At 47.7% G+C, this 17,574-nt stretch overlaps 1 long non-coding RNA gene across 1 annotated transcript in view; it reads right to left on the bottom strand.

The window, feature by feature from the left end:
* Window positions 1-8,441: 8,441 nt before the first annotated feature.
* Window positions 8,442-17,574, bottom strand: part of LOC149352277 (uncharacterized) — an 81,878-nt gene continuing 72,745 nt past the window's right edge. The window contains exon 3 of the long non-coding RNA XR_016290728.1: window positions 8,442-8,633. This is a non-coding gene — a long non-coding RNA (uncharacterized LOC149352277). The remainder of the gene's footprint in view (window positions 8,634-17,574) is intronic.

The raw sequence follows: 17,574 nt of genomic DNA, 5'->3' as shown, positions 1-17,574 counted from the left end.
CGTGGTCTGACGTCACAGCCCCACCCCCGGCGCTCTTTTTTCTGAAGGTCCAACTGCAATACCCGATGACCTTGGCGAAACACGGCGTAGTGGAGCTCTCGCTCCAAAAGGTAACTTCATCCCCAAATACAGTAAAGGCGGATTCACATGATATATGAGGCCGCGGAGGAATCTGTGACGTACCGTCAAGTCAGCGGACCGTCCGCGAGCTGAAAGCTTTCACATAACGGATGAAAACAGCAGATCTCAAAGCTAAAAAGTGTCTGCTTTTTTCCGTCCACGTCGTCCGCAGACACTAGTTGCTCGGCCAGAACCCGTAACGTCATATGCCACGGGATGCGCAGTTCGTTCTTCTGCGATTTCGTCCGTTGTTTGAATCCACGTTAACGAACCCTTATAGGATCCATCTATCGGCGCTGTTCACACACTTGGCTTCAAATTGTGCTAACCTGCTTGCCGAGGTTTTAGTTTGCCGCGAGATATTTGAATTAGAGACACACACACCTTCTAATGTGAACAGATTTAAAACGCTGCCGTGAATGAGACGACAGGGAAATTATTTTTGGAAGGTATAACAAAAATATTCTTTCTTCTTGTTTGTGTGTTTTTCCGCCGTATGCCCAAATGAATGCATACCAATTAGATCAGCATTACCAGTTAACTCTACGTCCACATGCAGGGCAAAGTCCTCTCCCAGAGACTTACTGTTTAATCCGTCAAAATAAGTGTTCGCGCTTAAATGTCACTCTTTAACAGTTTGCTCCTGCTAATACCAGATGCAGAGCACACTCACAAAAAAGGAAAAAGTAATTTTAATCAAATTCCTTTTTTTCTTCCGCGCGGGGGGGGGGGGGGGAGGGAGTTGAAAGAAGCGCTCCTCTCAAAGTCTCCTTGCCAGAAAACGGGAACTTAACGGAGCTTTCTCGTGTGACAGCCTTCGCTTGGGCGACGTGAGCACCTGCGCGTGCATTCTTGAGGAGCGTAGCGCCGCGCAGCCGCACAGTGACCGGCCGCTCTAGCATGCGCAGGCGATCCAGTCAACTGACGTATGTCGAGAAGGCGGGGCTCGATGGCGGTCTAGAACCAAGTGCCAGTGACATCAACTGGGGAGTAAATGTATCACCAAAACTATCGGTTAGGGCGACACAAATAAGAGAAGAAAAAGCGGTTTAGCGGCGGTTTAGCACTGCTAAGCATGAACTATTTTGCGAAAGCACAGTTTGTTGCAGGTGGACAGCACCGCGATGTACCTGAAAGCACGATTGAGGTGTCCACTCACTCAGGGAGCCAGTTATGGGCGTCTTGGACTCTTTCATCGTCAACGCCAATTTATCCAATGTACGCTGGCGGCCTATGCTCCAGTGCCGCGTTTCTGCAGCATTGCTGTCAACGCCAGCGCGTGTTGTTCTATAGTGCCGTTTTCCTGCCACAACGTTGTCAGCGCACATCTCTCTGTCACTACCTCCACATAGCTCAAAGCGCGAATACTAGTTTTATAGTAGCATTAGGTGATGAAGGAGACGATGATCAATGCCCAGCGCGAAGGTGTGTTGCAGTTTAACATGTTCAGCTGCATCGATAGCATAGTGCTCTCTGTTCAGCGAAACTGATCTGTTCGCGCCGCCGCTCTTCGAATCCCAGTTCCGGATATTCATTTGATTTATTTTGATTTATTTCTTTCACTTGGCACTAACCCATAAGCATCGCAAGGTCTTGTGCGGTGTTCACCCATCGGGATATTGCTTTCGCACTAAATAATTTTTTGCATATTTGTGGTCTTTTTACCATTTAAATGGTTACTGGGCTTCAAAATGTTTTAGTTGTGTGCATTTGGTTGGAAAGTACAACGCTTTTTTATTTTAAAAAAAAACAGTACGTTCGCATTCCCTCACAGCAGCGGGTAGTGGTCCTCACCTTGACTGTTCTGCAGCTTGATTGCCGCTAGCTGCCGGCTATTGTCGGCCTTGGCCGGCGTATCTCGTCATCTCGTGACTTCATTGCGCGCGGCTTCTCGCGTTTTATCAGCGTTAATTTCAAGAGCTTGGTTACTTTTTGTCCTCGTGCTACGTTCGAGTATGATACGTGTGCGCTCTTGTTTTTAACGCGCCAGCGTTAAGGAGCTCGTGTCGCAAAAAAAAAAAAAAACAAACGGCGTCGCCGATGTCGTTGGCTGTGAGAGAAAAATCCACGAAAAATCCCCAGAGAAGCCCCCTAGGTCACGTGATCTTGTGACGTCATCACAGTCTGCCCCCCCTGATCCTGAGCAAACTGCCCACCGTGGCAGGCGGCAGTTAAATTAATGATTGATCGCTCGGGAAGGGCAACCTGGGTCGCAAAAGACCCACCGGTGGCAGCACCTGCCATACCAGGGATCTGTTAATATAAATATAGGGAATGACCATTTCTGCGTATGTTGTAAGATAAGATAGTAAGATAAGATAAGAATTTATTGTGTACAAATCGGTTACATAAGTTCAGTATACAGGCAAGGGTCCCAAAGTCAAGCGACTGTCACGGGACCCCCGGTAGATTAATACTAACTTGATTAAAAAAACAAGCAGCATCACAGACAGGTACAATTAGCAGTAATGACAATGGTATTTTAAATAAGTAACATTTATATAATGAGAATGAAATAGATTAGCAGTGCAAAAACAAACAGAGAAGCAAAACAAGAATAACAACCCACTATAATAACATTGTACAAAATACAGCGTTGTGAAAAGACATATAAAGAAACAATTGAGAATACAAGGATACAGTTCTCAAGAAACAAAAAACAAAGTAGAAATTTCTAGCAAATAATTAAGGACAAGACTTTTCTAAAGGGAATACAGTAATCAACACATTACGCTAACGCGCCATGCCGTTAGGGCGGATCTCAAGTGTCCCCTCCGATTTATTGCCATATCAGCCGCAGTTGTAGTCGTAAGGCTTTGACGCTGCTGCCTTCTGAAAGACCGCGTGCTTCGAGACGAATAGCGCACAGCACGCGAAGAACTGGTGCTACGTAGGAAAGCGTCAAAGTGAGAACCGCCCCGCTTGCATCACACTGCAACGGTAGGGTGTCACAATCGCTTTGGTACTGCGTGCCGTTGCCGCTGAGAGTTTATACCAGCCAGAAGGCTGTCTTATAATCTCTGTGTGGGAGATGTCAGATGTGACTTTCGGATGATCGCTTAGTAGTTTGTACGAAAGTTCATTTTCCGTAGTGAATTCTGTTAATTTCCTGGCACCTGCAAAGGGTCTGAATGATTGTGGTTTGTGCTGATTGTTCTGAGTAAAAAAGTGCATGAGAATTATTTTTGTTCGTGGGGAAGAAACGCTACTATCAACGTGCACTTGGCAGTGATTTGAAGGATATATACCTGTATAAATATTTTGGAACGCTTTGACAATGGATAAATCTATCGCCGTATCCTTTTCAAACAGTGAACCACTGCCTTGAATGTTTGTGCTACACACACGTTAGTGCGCACTGAAAATTGCAATTGGTAAGGATTTGTACACACTGAGTTTTGTAGATGTTATGTTGCTGGGACACTGCTCTTTTATATTGCTTTATTATTATAAATTAGAGAATATAGTGTTATATGTAACATATCATGCCCCTTAACAAAACCTCTCGTGTGCTCTTTCTTTCTGAGGGTTAGGTAGAGAGCAGTCTGTAATGAGGTCACTTGTTTTAATTAAATCTTTCTACTCAACGTGTGGTTGCTTGAACATTTCCTGCGACTGCAAGGTCACTATTCGCGTTTGCTTAATTTCCTGTGCCCCCCCCCCCCTTCCTCTCCCATTGTGTGAGCGCTTGTCTCTGCGTTTGACCAGGTCTGCCTGGGTTTTTATAGTATTAATGAAAATTTTTATCCTCCGTATGTTCTAAAAGGCAGCCGTAATTTCACTGGGAAAATGCAGACCTATTTACAGCGCTCTTATGCCATTTATGCACAGCAGGCAGCTAACTTGTTCTCTGCATATGCAACTTGTCTCGTGGGTTACGTCAGCCACTTCTGATTGCGTCACTACTTAGAGTCTGGGTTTGCGTTGTGGCTGTGAACGAATAAACGGACTTTTATTTTTAAAAATGCACTATTGTCTTTTTATATGAGTGAAACTCCATTAACACAATTCTGTCGCAAAGCATTGCCGGCAAACTTGGGCACAGAAGAACAGCTCCCAAACAAGAAGCTATAAATGTACCTAACTGTACCTCTCGGGCATGAAGACAAATAGTTGGCCCTGTTGGTACGTTAAAACGCTGCAATTCAGCGTGACATGCGAGTCGAGGGCGAAGGAGAAAGATAGGAGTCCTGAATACTGGAAAAATGTCCTTTGATGTGACACTTGTCGTGTCTTCTTTCTTCATCCCTGACTCGTGCGTCGCAAAGAACCTCGAGGCGTTCGAAGATTTATGTTTACCGCCAAAAAACACGTGATTATGACGTCACGGAAGTTTTTGTTTTTTAGTTATGACGTCATTGTTCAGTGCGCGCCTCACCCTTCGAAGACGGCGCTGGCTCCACACCATAAGCCGCCATGTTTTGAACGCATGGGCTATATGCAAGCAGCGCTGCCACTTTACATCGATCTTAGGCGATCGCGGTACATGGCTTCGGATCCCCTTATCGCGATGACATTTGAGAGAACTGTAACCGGACAAGGAGCTGAAATGCGGCAGTTGTCTGTGTGTCTCTATGCTCCACCGCACTGCACGTCTTCTTATGATTTGTTTTCACTCTTCCGCTTCTCACAGAGGCTATCCGAAGACGCGTGTCGAAGATTCACCCGTTCATGCAACTTGCGAAACAGAAGCTCGACAGGTTGGTGCCCCCAAAGGGCGATCAACGGCAGTTTATTCCGCCTATTCATGCGGGATAAAACTCGGCGCGTTCAAAAGTTGTGCCGTAAAAGAAGCGTTAACACCTCAAAGAAATAAATGTTACAGTAAAATATCAGAATAAGGCAGATGCGTGCTCAGAACTGAAGGGGAAAAAAAAATGGCGGAACCACTGCGCGAATGTTGGGGCTGCGATAGCGGTGTAAGGTAGTCTCTACGCCTCTACACCTTTTTTTTCTCCCCTGCTTCTGTCTATCCATTTATTCCTCTTTTTTTCCTGCATTCATAGGTTAAGAAAAAGATGGAAGAGGAATGTCGCGCTTAAGAGGCAGTCGCCGAGAAGAGGCCGGATAACAGGGCTCAATACCGGACCGCTCGGCGGGCTTTTCTTCGCTGATACACCTACAGGAAGCAAAAGCGGCCCGCGCACGTAGTACCACACGCTGCACGCTCAAGAACAACCGGGCCTTCTTCGCGATTCCTCGGGGCTCCCACGCGCGTAAAAACTCCGCGAGAAGCGTAAAACACGCACACACCTATATTCTCGGAAAGGACAAATAGGCGCACGGAGCGGGGCCGCACTTTTCAAAGGAGGCGCGTGGGTTTAAGGTGCGCGGTAACCGTGCGTGCCGAGAGAAGAGCACACCGGCGTGCGCGCACGATAAGCCGGGCCGCCGCCGCCGCCACGCACGGCGAGTCACCGCCGTCGGCTCATCATCCATCCGGCGGGGCCGCGGCGGCGTGCTGTCCATCACCGCGCGGCATTCCTCCTCCTCAGCGCGCTGCACATCTCCGACGCGCACTCGACCAGATTGCGGCACTTTGGAGAGGGGCTCTTTTCGCTCCGTCTGCTGTACCGTTGCGAGCCGCCGATGGGCGAGCAGCTCGCCGATCCTTTCCTTTGCGAGGCCGACTGCTGCGATCGACTTCTGCAGGAAGCGACGAATGGAAGTCGCAGATAGCGAGAAAAAAATGCGCGTGTTCCGCCTCCTCCTGCCGCAGCTCAGCTACTGGGCTCCCTACTTTTTTCTTTCTTTCTTTCTTTTCATCCCGCACTGCGGCGCGGGCCGCCTTTCTTTCACGAAGGGGTTTGCGCGGCGCATGCGAGAGCAGATCACCGTCGGGTGATTTGTCTCCGCTGCCGCGGGACCGACCCGTGGCGAGCTTCGCGCCGCGCATTCCGGAACATCAGCCAGGAGGAGAGTAAGGTCGCCGATCGGTTTGTCGATCGTTGGGCCTGCGGCTTCTTGAAGTGGTTCCCCAATCAGAGTGCTCGAGGGCTGATTCGCTGTCGCCTTGTAATGAGCCTCGCTGATCTTGAAACCGAATGCCTCGAAGTGCAGCTCCCCGCCCATTGTGCATGCTGTTAGCACGCCAGTGGTCGCCAAAATACGCGCAGCTCACGTCGTTCTTTTTGCCTCCGGCCGCCACGCGTAGGTATAGGTCTTTAGCAGCTGAGTAGACGCACTTTTCTGTCCGAAGAAACACGTGGCTGGATTTTTGCCTGCATTTCTGGAGGTGGATTTCAGTCCTAAAAAATTTATGGAGAACTTTTCGTCCACAAAACTGCATGCATGGATTTGTCATCGCAAAATATTGTGGATGGATTTTGTGCGGGAGAATTCCTATGGGCTTTTTTACCTGCAAACTTCCGTGCACAGATTTCTATCCGTAGCCTGCTGCGAGGGACAAGTACTTCAAAGCAGCCGCAGCGCCCTGGTGGGTGTTCCGTCCGTGGTCGTGCAGTAATGCATAGCGGCTCTTGAGACAATAGGTGCAATCGAGGCACAGGATGTTGGCACGTCGAAACAGTCGCACATATCCCGCCGTTAAAGGCTGTTGTGGCCAGAGGCTTTTCAACAAAAGCTCGTTGCGCTGGTATACTGTTGAAGCCAGGCGTCGAGCTGATCGGCGCAGTGCAAGCTCACCTAGATGCCCGCGCCTGCCGGCAATTCGTCCGAAGAAGCTCGGACGTGCCCGGGGTCACGGCTCGAACTACCGCGAGGCGGTCTGATAAGCCACCCTTGCGGCGGTACGGCTGATGCAAACATCGGTCATCGTTGTATCAGAGGCCCTGGCCAGAGCCAGGACATGCTGGAATACCACGACGGAGGTCGTGGTATTCTGAACCCGGAGGTCCACGAACCCACGAACCCGGAGGTCGGAGGGAGAGCGAAGAGAGAGACGCGGTGACCCTGTCTTCGTCAGTGTCACTGAGCGAGCCCCGTCTCGAGGAGCGGTAATGCTGTCGACCCCCGTGCTATCTTTCTACAGTTATGTTGTAAATATTATATAAAGGCATTTTCGTCTGCTCTATAGTCACCTTTCTTCGGCCGGATTGCCCCTGCGTGGAAGTAGCACCGTCTGGCAGATACCTCGGCCGCGCTACCGTGATGACCCCTACATCACAACAATGATCACAACGATGGGAAGTGCAGTCACAGCAGTGGTGACAGCGGTGGGATAGCAGCAGACGGTACACTGCCGCTTGCTTCTTACAATGGAGGGGTTAAGAGTGCCGTGCGCACTGTTTGAAGCGAGGCGCAGCTCGGGTCAGCCTTAATTAGTCGCACGGGATACCGTAAGCGGCGTAATTAGATTATTCGTCGAAACCGATATCACAAGCGACATCAAAAACGATCCAACAAGTTCGTGCATCCACTGTATGCTTGAAAGTTAGTGCATTGATCTTGAAAGGTGAAAAAAAAATTCATAACTCCTCTCTTATTCACGCCGTATTGATAAGCTTTTTCCTCTTCTCAAGTTTTTCAGCAGCTCGATGCACGATGCTCCTTGCGTGTATACACCGCAAACGTATCTCTCAACGCACCGATAATCCGCGTTAAGTTTCAAGGCCTAGCTCCCGCACCGCTATTTTTCTCCCCCTTGTGTTATTCCTAACCGAGCATCATCAGCTGTCGCTGTCACGTCCTCGCCGTAAAAGGGAGAGAACATCTGGGATTATATTCTTGGTTGCCTGCGTGTTCCGGAGTGTCTACGGGCAGCTCTACATGTTCGCAGTAATGGGCAAATTTTCTCGCATCAGCGGATTCCACCCTGACAAATACGCGCCACTCGGTGTGTACCCAAGACATGCCCAGAAATTCTGGACAAGCGCATTTTTCAACGTGAAATTGTTTGTCACTATAACAATCAATATAACCGCAGATCTCACCTCGGCAGGCTTGCATTTTTTTGTTATGCATAAGAAGAATGGACCATTACCTTAAATATTTCCATGACAGTACCGTACAATGTTCCACACTTGGCCCAAGTTTAATATTGATGTCCGAGAATCCTGGACTTGCGTCACACGAGGGCTGCTACTGCCTCGTGCGACGCGTTCACCTACAGCGCGTCCGATACCCCGAACACCAGGCAAGAAAAAGAAGAAAGCTTGTTGCAAAATTTCAGTCTTCAAACGTTGTTTTCAAAAGTGCCCGTTGTTGAGGCCCATGAACGACGCGGCTGGAAACGGAGTAACGAGAGCTGGAAGGTGCTGAAGAATACTGTAAAATTTATTAACATGTTTTGCAGTGGTGAAGTTCCGCGCGTTAGAGCACGTGAGAAAAGACGAGGAGTAAGCTCGTACGCTCACTCAGTCCGGCTGCTTAAATACAGTCCAAGATCCCGAGATCCGTAGCCGGGGAACCTCTGCACTTGATCAGTGTCCAGTGAAGGGTAGCTCTTGATGACTTGGGGAGACGCCACTGCAGGAGGCGCTAGCCCTGTCTCAGCTATTCCGGCGGCGGCTTCCGGTGGCGATGTCGATCCTGTCTCCGTCTCCCAGATTTGCCTGTGGTGGCGGAGAGAAATGCAGTGTCATGGATAATCGGCCGTGGGTGCATCGGTTGTTGAACAGGGTTAACTGGAAGTCCCGCGTCCCGCAAGGCCACCAACTTCGAACCTCGGCGCTTCGTGGAGATTGGAGGATAGAGTACTGAGGTTCTTGTAAAATAAATGGGGGAAGGGTGGGAAACATGGGGGGCGGAGTGTTACGCGACCCTACAACTTCCACCGACTTGATGCCGTCGTTAGACACATCAGGGAAGAGGGAGGGTAAGATTCCACCATCTTGCCCGTGGGGCAAGGTCACCGTTCCCCGTGGGGCAGAAGGCTTCTTCCCCCAACGTTAGTTCCGAGTGCTAACGTGACGCAGCGTCCACATCGCCAAGGCTGCTGGTCGGCGAACCCTTTCTTCCGCGGTATTCCCTTGTTTATGCAGCCGCAGTGGCGACGCTGAGGATGTTGGCTCCACGCTGGCGCCTCTTTGAAGCGCATCTGCTGACGGCTCACGGGAGATAGAGCTTGAAAATTTCCCTCCGGCGTGAGGTCGGTGCCCGATTATAACACCTCTGGGGGCTGGATGGAACCACATCCGTCGAAAAACATCATCTTGTAAAGTCCAGACGTGATCGCTCTCGTTTTACGCCCAAAGGCAGTTTCACTTGCGATTATTCACGCGATAAAATACGGCCCAGTTGCATAGTTTTCGCAGCGCCAATCGCAGCAGCTGTTTGGAGCGGCTAGCGATGGCAATCGGTGCGGTGCGAGCAATCTTTCACATGGAAAATAATTTGCCGAATATATATGTATTATGATTACATTTTATTTGTATGACTTTTTAAAATAAAATATCAAACATTTGTGTTTTGGGAAAACAAAACTTTCTGCTCGTTGTCTCCTTCACATGGAACGCGGTCGGAATGCTACTTGTTGACGAATAGGGCGGTTAGCAACGATCGCATCGGCTGTGCGGCAATGCGACAAACTCTGCGTCGCACGCTGCAGGGGTCAATCCACTTCCCCGGCAACTTTCTAAAATAGCCCACCTCCATCATACCTTCTATGCAGATGATCTTACCCTTTGGTGCACCCACGTGGCGCCCGAGAAAGCAAAGGAAATACTTCAGTCAGGCGCAAACACGGTGAACGAATGCCTTGAACGAGCAGGTCTTGAACGAGCACCAAAAAGTCAGAAATCCTCCTCCTCCATCGTACAAAATACCAGAAAGACCACAATCGCCTTATGCACATTGCCGTGGCGGGTGACCCGATTCCTCAAGTCCATTCATGTGAGGTTCTTGGTCAGCACTTGCATGAATCCTCTGCACACGCTAATGTTGGCTCCACAATCCGCACATGCCAAAATGCTCACATACATGTTCGGCTGCATCGTCAAACGCCATGCAGGACTGAGAGCTTACCAAGCAAGACAACTCATACACGCCTGACCTCTGAGAAAAATACTACACACTGTGCACTACGTAATTCTCAACTATAAACAATGGTCGCAGATAGAATCGGCACTTCACACACTATACAAGGCAGTCATAAATCTCCCAATTTTTACATCTAACGCCAGACTGTGCGCCAGCGGCCTCTACCTGACCCTTTCCATCCTCCTTCAGCAGCATTGTGAGCGCCACATGGCTCAACAATCTGTTACCAGACAAGGACACTGGCTCCAGTCCTCAGTCTGGCAGGGCTCGCCCCGATCGATCTCCCCACTTTCTCGGATAACCCACTCCTCGCCTCCAACCTACGCTTTGCCCCCTTCCCTGTATGTAGACGCGACCCGCAATGTGAACCGTCGTCATGCTCAATCATTCCATTACAACCATCTCTCGACACAGACCATTACATACACAGATGCCGCCCGCTCCACCACAGGGGCAACGGCATACGCGATTATCCCCTCCAGTAATACGGGCGCCGGCATTGCACGAACTCTTGGATCTTTCTCTTCTCCTCCTCCAGCATCCACTCTCGAACTCCTTCCTATTCTGGCTAGCATAAAGACCTCGCAGCCATGTCTCTAAACCCTTATTTTTACACACTGTACACAAATTCCGTAGCGGCCATAAGGGCGCTCCAGGATGAGCACAAACTCCTCCGCCCTTAGAGACGACCTGCACACTGCGCTAGAATACCTACGACTTCGCACTGTCATGCTCCGGTGGGTCCCTGCGCCGTGCTGAAATTGCAGGAAACGAGCTGGTCCCTCCGCTCGCGCGCGACATCGCGCACCGGGTACGTGCAGTACCCTGGTATTTCCCACCGATATGGGAAGACAGATGATGACCTTGAGTACAAAACGCAACATAAATTTCGAAGACGACAACGTCAGAGAGGCGCTTCAGACACCGATGTCCCCCTAATCATCGCTACCAACACCATCACTCCGCGTACTACATCGTCTTCGCGCTACCCCAGGCTGCCCTATCTGCCCTGAACCTTACGCAAACCTATAGCATCGTCTCCACGCATACCAATCGCCATACAATCCCCCCACTTTCCTTACCCCCCCACCCTCCTGGAGTGCCCGGCTGTCCTCGGACCAGACTGAGGATCAAGGAAATTGCCGAATAAAGGGCCGTTTCTTTTTCTCTCTGGTGGAAGCCAGTCGCAGTGGGCCTGCGACAAGAGCGATGCACATTTCTATCGCAAACGTCTGAATTTGTAGTCCGCTGCGACAACAATTGCATGATGTGAATCGACTCGTGCAGTACAACGGTCCAGTAAAGCCATGGGTGCCGTGTGGTTTTCGGGGACAGAGGACGCTGCTTCGACAAAGTGGCCGGACTCTCGAAGACTTTGTGGAGGTGGAAGACAGCGTGCACAGCTATTTACGCCGGCCAGTCGGAGGCCGTTCTTAAGCGAGAACGGTTTGGAGCATGCGGTCCCTGATGCGCTATAGCGCCAGGCGTGCACTTCCAGCCGAAGTATATACTTACAAATAAACAGTGTGATGGAAGGCTGACGGTTGGAGCTGAATGAAATGGTATGAACACAGCCGTCTAAAGCAATATGCTTCCGAAGCGCTCCGACCGCTAAAGCGTAATTTATTCGCGCCGCCGCGGTGGCTCAGTGGCTATGGTGCTCGGCTGCTGGCCCGAAAGACGCGAGTTCGATCCCGGCCGCGGCGGCTGAATTTCTTTGGAGGAGAAATTCGAGGCCCGTGTACTGTGCGATGTCAGTGCACGTTAAAGAACCCCAGGTGGTCGAAATTTCCGGAGCCCTCCAGTACGGCGTCTCTCATAGCCTTAGTCTCTTTGGGACGTTAAACCCCATAAAACAAACAAACAAACAAACAATTTATTCGCCAGCCGTGGGTGCGGCAACGGAGAACCGTTACACATTGCGCTGACAGCGACATCTGTGCAAAGATCACTCACGCATGCATAGCAAAGAGACGAAGGGAGTGCAGTCACAGTAGCACGTAGCTGTCATGCAAGATATATTATGTAGATAATGAGGTCGCAGTTCTACGCGGTGAGTAAATCCGGTGAACTATAGCTGTTGTGGTTCACACATACAACAGAGCTCCACAATTGGGGTGGGCACGGTGTAACCTCGACGGGTCAGTCATATTTGGTTAGAAAGGAATCTTCTCAGCACTGAATGGTAAAAAAAAATCACTTCGGTAAGCATCCGTAGTCGAGTGCTACGCCCTCTTCGATCATATCAGCTAAATCATCCATTAGAACGCCCTTCGAGGCAGCACGGCTCTTGGCAATGTGGGTAGGGTGCGCACAGCATTCTGTTTGCGCCATTTCTTTAACGATCGTTATTACTCCGGGCGAAAACGAATCAGTAACCAGCCAAGCGTTGCGCTTAGAAGAAACGTGAAACTAAAAGAATCCGATGCCTAACCTGAATTCTTATCAAGATACGGACCCAGCAGAAGAAAACGAGGCTCAGCGTATACAGCCAAAGCAACAACAACAACACTCACACCTTCCTACTCCAAATCATTATCGGTAGCATCTTTACCATGCTGCGGCCTTGCACAGCTGAGATAATTATTAATTGACTTTGATTCAGGAGGATTTTGCGAGTTTGTGGAAGAGCCATCAGGAAAACTTTCCGTCATGCGAAGGAACAACCGCTAAAAGCCTCTTTCTAGTGGTCCTTGAATCCAGTCTTCCCTAGCTTTGATTCCTATAGCTTCGTGGCCGTCGTTACCAGGAATCCGCGAAAGCGATCTAGCTCACTTGTTTCGCCACCAGGGAAGGGGGGACATTAGAAGAAATTAACAGTTGTATTTTTTTCTTCAACAAAAAAGCGGTAGGGTTTTAGACTATAGTAAAACCAAGTAGACGTGCGAAAGCATGTGTTTAGCCTGGTTGGCTCGTAGTTTTGCCTGGTTGGCTCGTAGTTTTGCCTTCCTGGGTCGTCGGCACGTCTGGCGACGATATTAGACTCAGGCTAAGCTCTGATCGAGGTTAGGCTGATCCGATCTGATCTGTTCGCGCCGCAGATGGAAGTTGATAAAGACGACGATGTGCAATGCACAACGCGAGAGTGAGTTGCAGTTTCAGTCGCCGCCTGTGTCTTGGCCAATCCCCCGCAGTGGGTGCGCGCCATTATTTAGAAGACAACAACAACAACAACAACAACACACAAGAATGTTAGTTAAGTTTGACCACGTGAAGTAGTGGTTTCGCACTAAAACACTCGGCGGCAGCGATGGTTAGATCTCAGAGCTGCTTTATCTGCGTTCAGCCACTCGGCGACGGCGCATGCGTGTGTGAACGCAATAGCCGCTTACAGCCCTGTAACGTAATATGGAGCAATCCGTGTCGTGCAAAGGTCAATTTTGGACAATTTTGCTCTTTGTATAAGCAAACACAGCATTGGACAGTCCTTGTTCTGTTTGAAGCCGCTGAAAAAAAAAAACAGTTAGAGGCGCAGATTCTTCAAAAAGGTGTTTTTGTCTTCCGAGGAGCTCTAAATATTCGTCGTTTCCGTAGGTGCCCACTGTTTAAACTTTGGATAGTTTCGGAACAAATGTTAGGCGAAGAATCGAGACGTCGCTGTCTTTGACGTGCGTCAGAAATCACCAAGGACCGAAATTCTGTGGAAAAACCCAGTCCGTTATCGGTACGATTAGTTATACCATAGTCCTTCAATGCTTGGTGGGACTATGGTTATACTGAAAAACGCGACTTCGCCCATTGAAGCGCCATAGGCTGCGAGGCTTAGCGGCGCCAGCTATAGGAGCTGTCTCAGATTCCAGGCAACGGAGTCTTTTTGTGCCACAGCAAGGCCCGTGGCTATGAGGGACGCGGAGGGCTCCGGATTCATTTAGATCACCCGGGGTTCTTGTACGAGCGCTCAAATCTCCGTACAGGGAAATGGTAGCTAGGTTTTACCGACAACGTGTTACGTTTTCAAAGAGACCATTAAAACTGCATGCACACTGGCCTAATTTCTGCATCAAGTCCAGCTTTCTTGGACATCACTTCTAACTGTGAGTCAGTTGTGCAATATTGTAATATTCTGTTATGAATATATTGATGGGAATGACCTAAATTTGCAATTCGTAGCAAAATGTTTACTTTAAAGTTTGTTCTGTGGTTGCACTGAGTAGCTGTAACACTGCCATAAAAACCAATTTGCTGCGTAGTTGATAACAAATTTGAGGTAGCTGTAGAATATTGCAAGATGGTGTCATAAACATATTGATGGGAATGGTCTAATCTTTGGATGCTTACTATAAGTTTTCTTAAAACAAAAAAAACTCGTCATGCGCTCGCGCCGAGACTGCCGTAGGAAAGTAATGGGGTGCATTTTTGAGAATACGTACCCAACAATTCAGGACAAAAGCATTTTTGAGCGGGAAACTGTTTATGAACGCAATTTTTCTATATAATGTGTAAGATTTCACTATAGCAATCAATATATCTGCAGATCACCCGACGGTGGTTTTGCTTTTTTTATTATTAACGTTTTTGATATCGTCAAAACGGTTTCTCTTCGTTTTCTAAGGCAGTCGTAACTGTTCGATGCGATCGATTGTAAATAAATGGATAATAATAATAACAATAATAATAATAATAATAATAATAATAATAAATGTTTTATTGCACATAATGATACATAGTTCTAGGAGCGGGCCTGTCAAAGCCAGCAGTGGCTTGAGGGACTAGGCCCGGCTAAGTCAGCGGACGAGGGTGCAATAACTCAAATCGGCACACACAAAAAAGTGATGAATGATGGGTAACAGTTGGGACGATTAATATCAACATGTGGTGAACCGCACACATATATACAAAAAAACAACATCAAAACAGATAACGCATATACAGATTACAGAAATGATAACATACATTTTACTTTACAAAGAACCAAGCATGCTTTTTAGTGCATTTTTTGATGTTGCCGAAAATACCTCATCTGGCAAATCATTCAAAATTTTCGGCACATAAGCAAAACCCCTAGCTTCACCGAACCTTGTTGAAGATCGCGGAACAACAAAACGAACACTATTACGAAGGCTTCGGGGGGCAGTGTAACATATTTTAAATTCACTAAACCAGGGATGCCGTAAAACCACAGTTTGTACGAACAGATTCCAGAAGCATGGAAGACCAAGTGCAGAAAAGATGTTAGGATTCGCGATTGTTGGCGAGGCTTACATTCTACAAACTGTGTGCTGAGTCGGTTGCACCCTACTTAAAGATAATTTTTGAAAAATCGCTTGAAGAATCCTGCCTTCCAGATGACTGGAAAATTGCAAGTGTTGTGCCAATCTACAAATCTGGCCCTCGCAACACTGTATCAAATTATAGACCGGTATCTCTAACTTCAGTTGCGTGCAAGACACTCGAACATATTTTGTTCACCAGTATAGCAGCACATATGGACGCCCATTCATTGTTTAATCCTCGTCAGCATGGTTTTCGAAGGGGCCTATCGTGTACTACGCAGCTGACTGAATTTGCGCACGATTTGGCTGAGGCACTGGACAGGCGACTTAGCGTGGACTGCGTGTTTTTGGACTTTAAAAAGGCCTTTGATACCGTGACGCATTCTTTACTAATTCAAAAAATGTCTTTTTACAATATTAGCCCTCAAGTGATATCATGGGTAAAAGATTACCTATGTTTACGGCAGCAGTTTGTGGTTATGAATGGCGCCGAGTCTCAAAGAGTGCAGGTTGTGTCTGGTGTTCCCCAGGGCTCCGTGTTAGGACCACTATTGTTCCTGCTCTACGTGAATGACATTGGTGACGGAATAGTATCTCAAATGCGGTTATTTGCGGATGACTGCGTTCTTTATAGTGTTGTCACTAGTGATCGAGATGCGGAAATGTTCCAAGAAGATTTGAACAGAATCTCAGAGTGGTGCGTTAAATGCAATATGAATTTGAATTTGTCCAAGACTGTCCATATGAAGTTTACAAGAAAGAAAAACCCTGATGTGTATTCATATGTTATTAGGAACACAATGTTAGAACAGGTATTCGAATTTAAATATCTAGGCGTTTATTTTACTCCTGATTTGAGCTGGCGCCGTCACGTCGATTATATCTCTGCTAAAGCATGCAGAAACTTGGGATTTCTTCGCCGAAATGCAAGCACTTTTCCACTGTCATGTCGTGACATTTTATTCAAGACTTATGTCAGGTCGGTTCTGGACTACGCGTGCACTGTCTGGGACCCGCCTACTGCTAGAGATAAAGATAAGTTGGAGAGGGTGCAGAACATTGCCTCTCGTTTCGTGTCTGGCACACGTGGGGCTCGTTACAGTGCATCGCGTACGAAGGATGCACTCAACTGGGAATTGCTTGACACGCGCCGAAAGAAGTTGCGTCTGAAGCTGTTTCATGCTGTTTATTATTCAACTGTTCGGGTTGAACGCGAAAGGTATGTGCAGGAGCCTTTTTATAGATCCAACCGTGTTGACCATGTTTTTAAAGTCCGCGAATTCGCGGCAAAAACTGAATTGTTTAAAATGTCTTTCTTTCCGAAAACCATTAGAGAATGGAACAGACTACCGAGCGATGTTGTGAGTGTGACATCAAATGATGCGTTCTTTCGTTCTTTAATGATGTGATGTGATTGTGATGTGTTATTTTGAAGTGAGATGTACATGGTGAAAGTTTTATGCTTGTAACTCTGCCTGCGAGCGGAGGTGTCATGTGTGCTTCTTTGTTGTACATTGCCCCCCCCCCCCCCCCCCCCCCCACTGTAATGCCACGGCGCTGTGGGTTCCTTACTAAATAAATAAATATATTGTAGGCTATATTTCTTAATATGGTCTTTAACAAAGAATCAACACGGTTTTGCCATCGAGTGGAGCAAAAAGCAAAAACAGTGATCCCATATCTGAGAGTGCTGTAGACTAGAGCATGCGGAATAGTTTTTTTTTATTTGAAACGGAACGATAGATTTAATGTGGAAAAATAACCAAGCAGCGCTCCTAAGCTTATTGCAAATATGTGATAGGTGATTGTGCCGTGACATATCACTATCGAAGAATACTCCCAGGTATTTCACCGAGTTCGTATAGGCGAGCGGCGTGCATCGACAGGGATGACAATTGTGGCTATGTAGAAAAAAACTGGTGCGTTTATTACTGTTAATTTTAAAGGGGATCTGAAGCAAACAAGTTGGGTTTTTGAGGCGTTAACCTTTAAACAGTTATCAGTGAACCAGGTCATTGCCTTGTGGACACTATTCTGCAGATTAAGGATGGGGCCATGTCGTAGGAAAATTTTTTTAGAGCAAAACCGTAATAATAATAATAATAATAATAATAATAATAATAATAATAATAATAATAATAATAATAATAAATAACAACACTTTAAAAGCAAGAACTTCCTACATATATGAATAGACCAGTAACTTCAATATTTCCATAATGGTATTTTACAATTTTCCAATTTTCAGAATTTTTTCCGAGAACGTTGGACATGAAACGGCAGAAATATACAGGCGTCCTGA

Source organism: Amblyomma mixtum, chromosome 3, assembly GCF_055824585.1.
Source record: "Amblyomma mixtum isolate Tamu chromosome 3, ASM5582458v1, whole genome shotgun sequence".
Classification (NCBI taxonomy): domain Eukaryota; kingdom Metazoa; phylum Arthropoda; class Arachnida; order Ixodida; family Ixodidae; genus Amblyomma; species Amblyomma mixtum.
The sequence above is the reverse complement of the archived record's forward strand: the minus strand, read 5'-3'. Positions and strand labels throughout refer to the sequence as shown.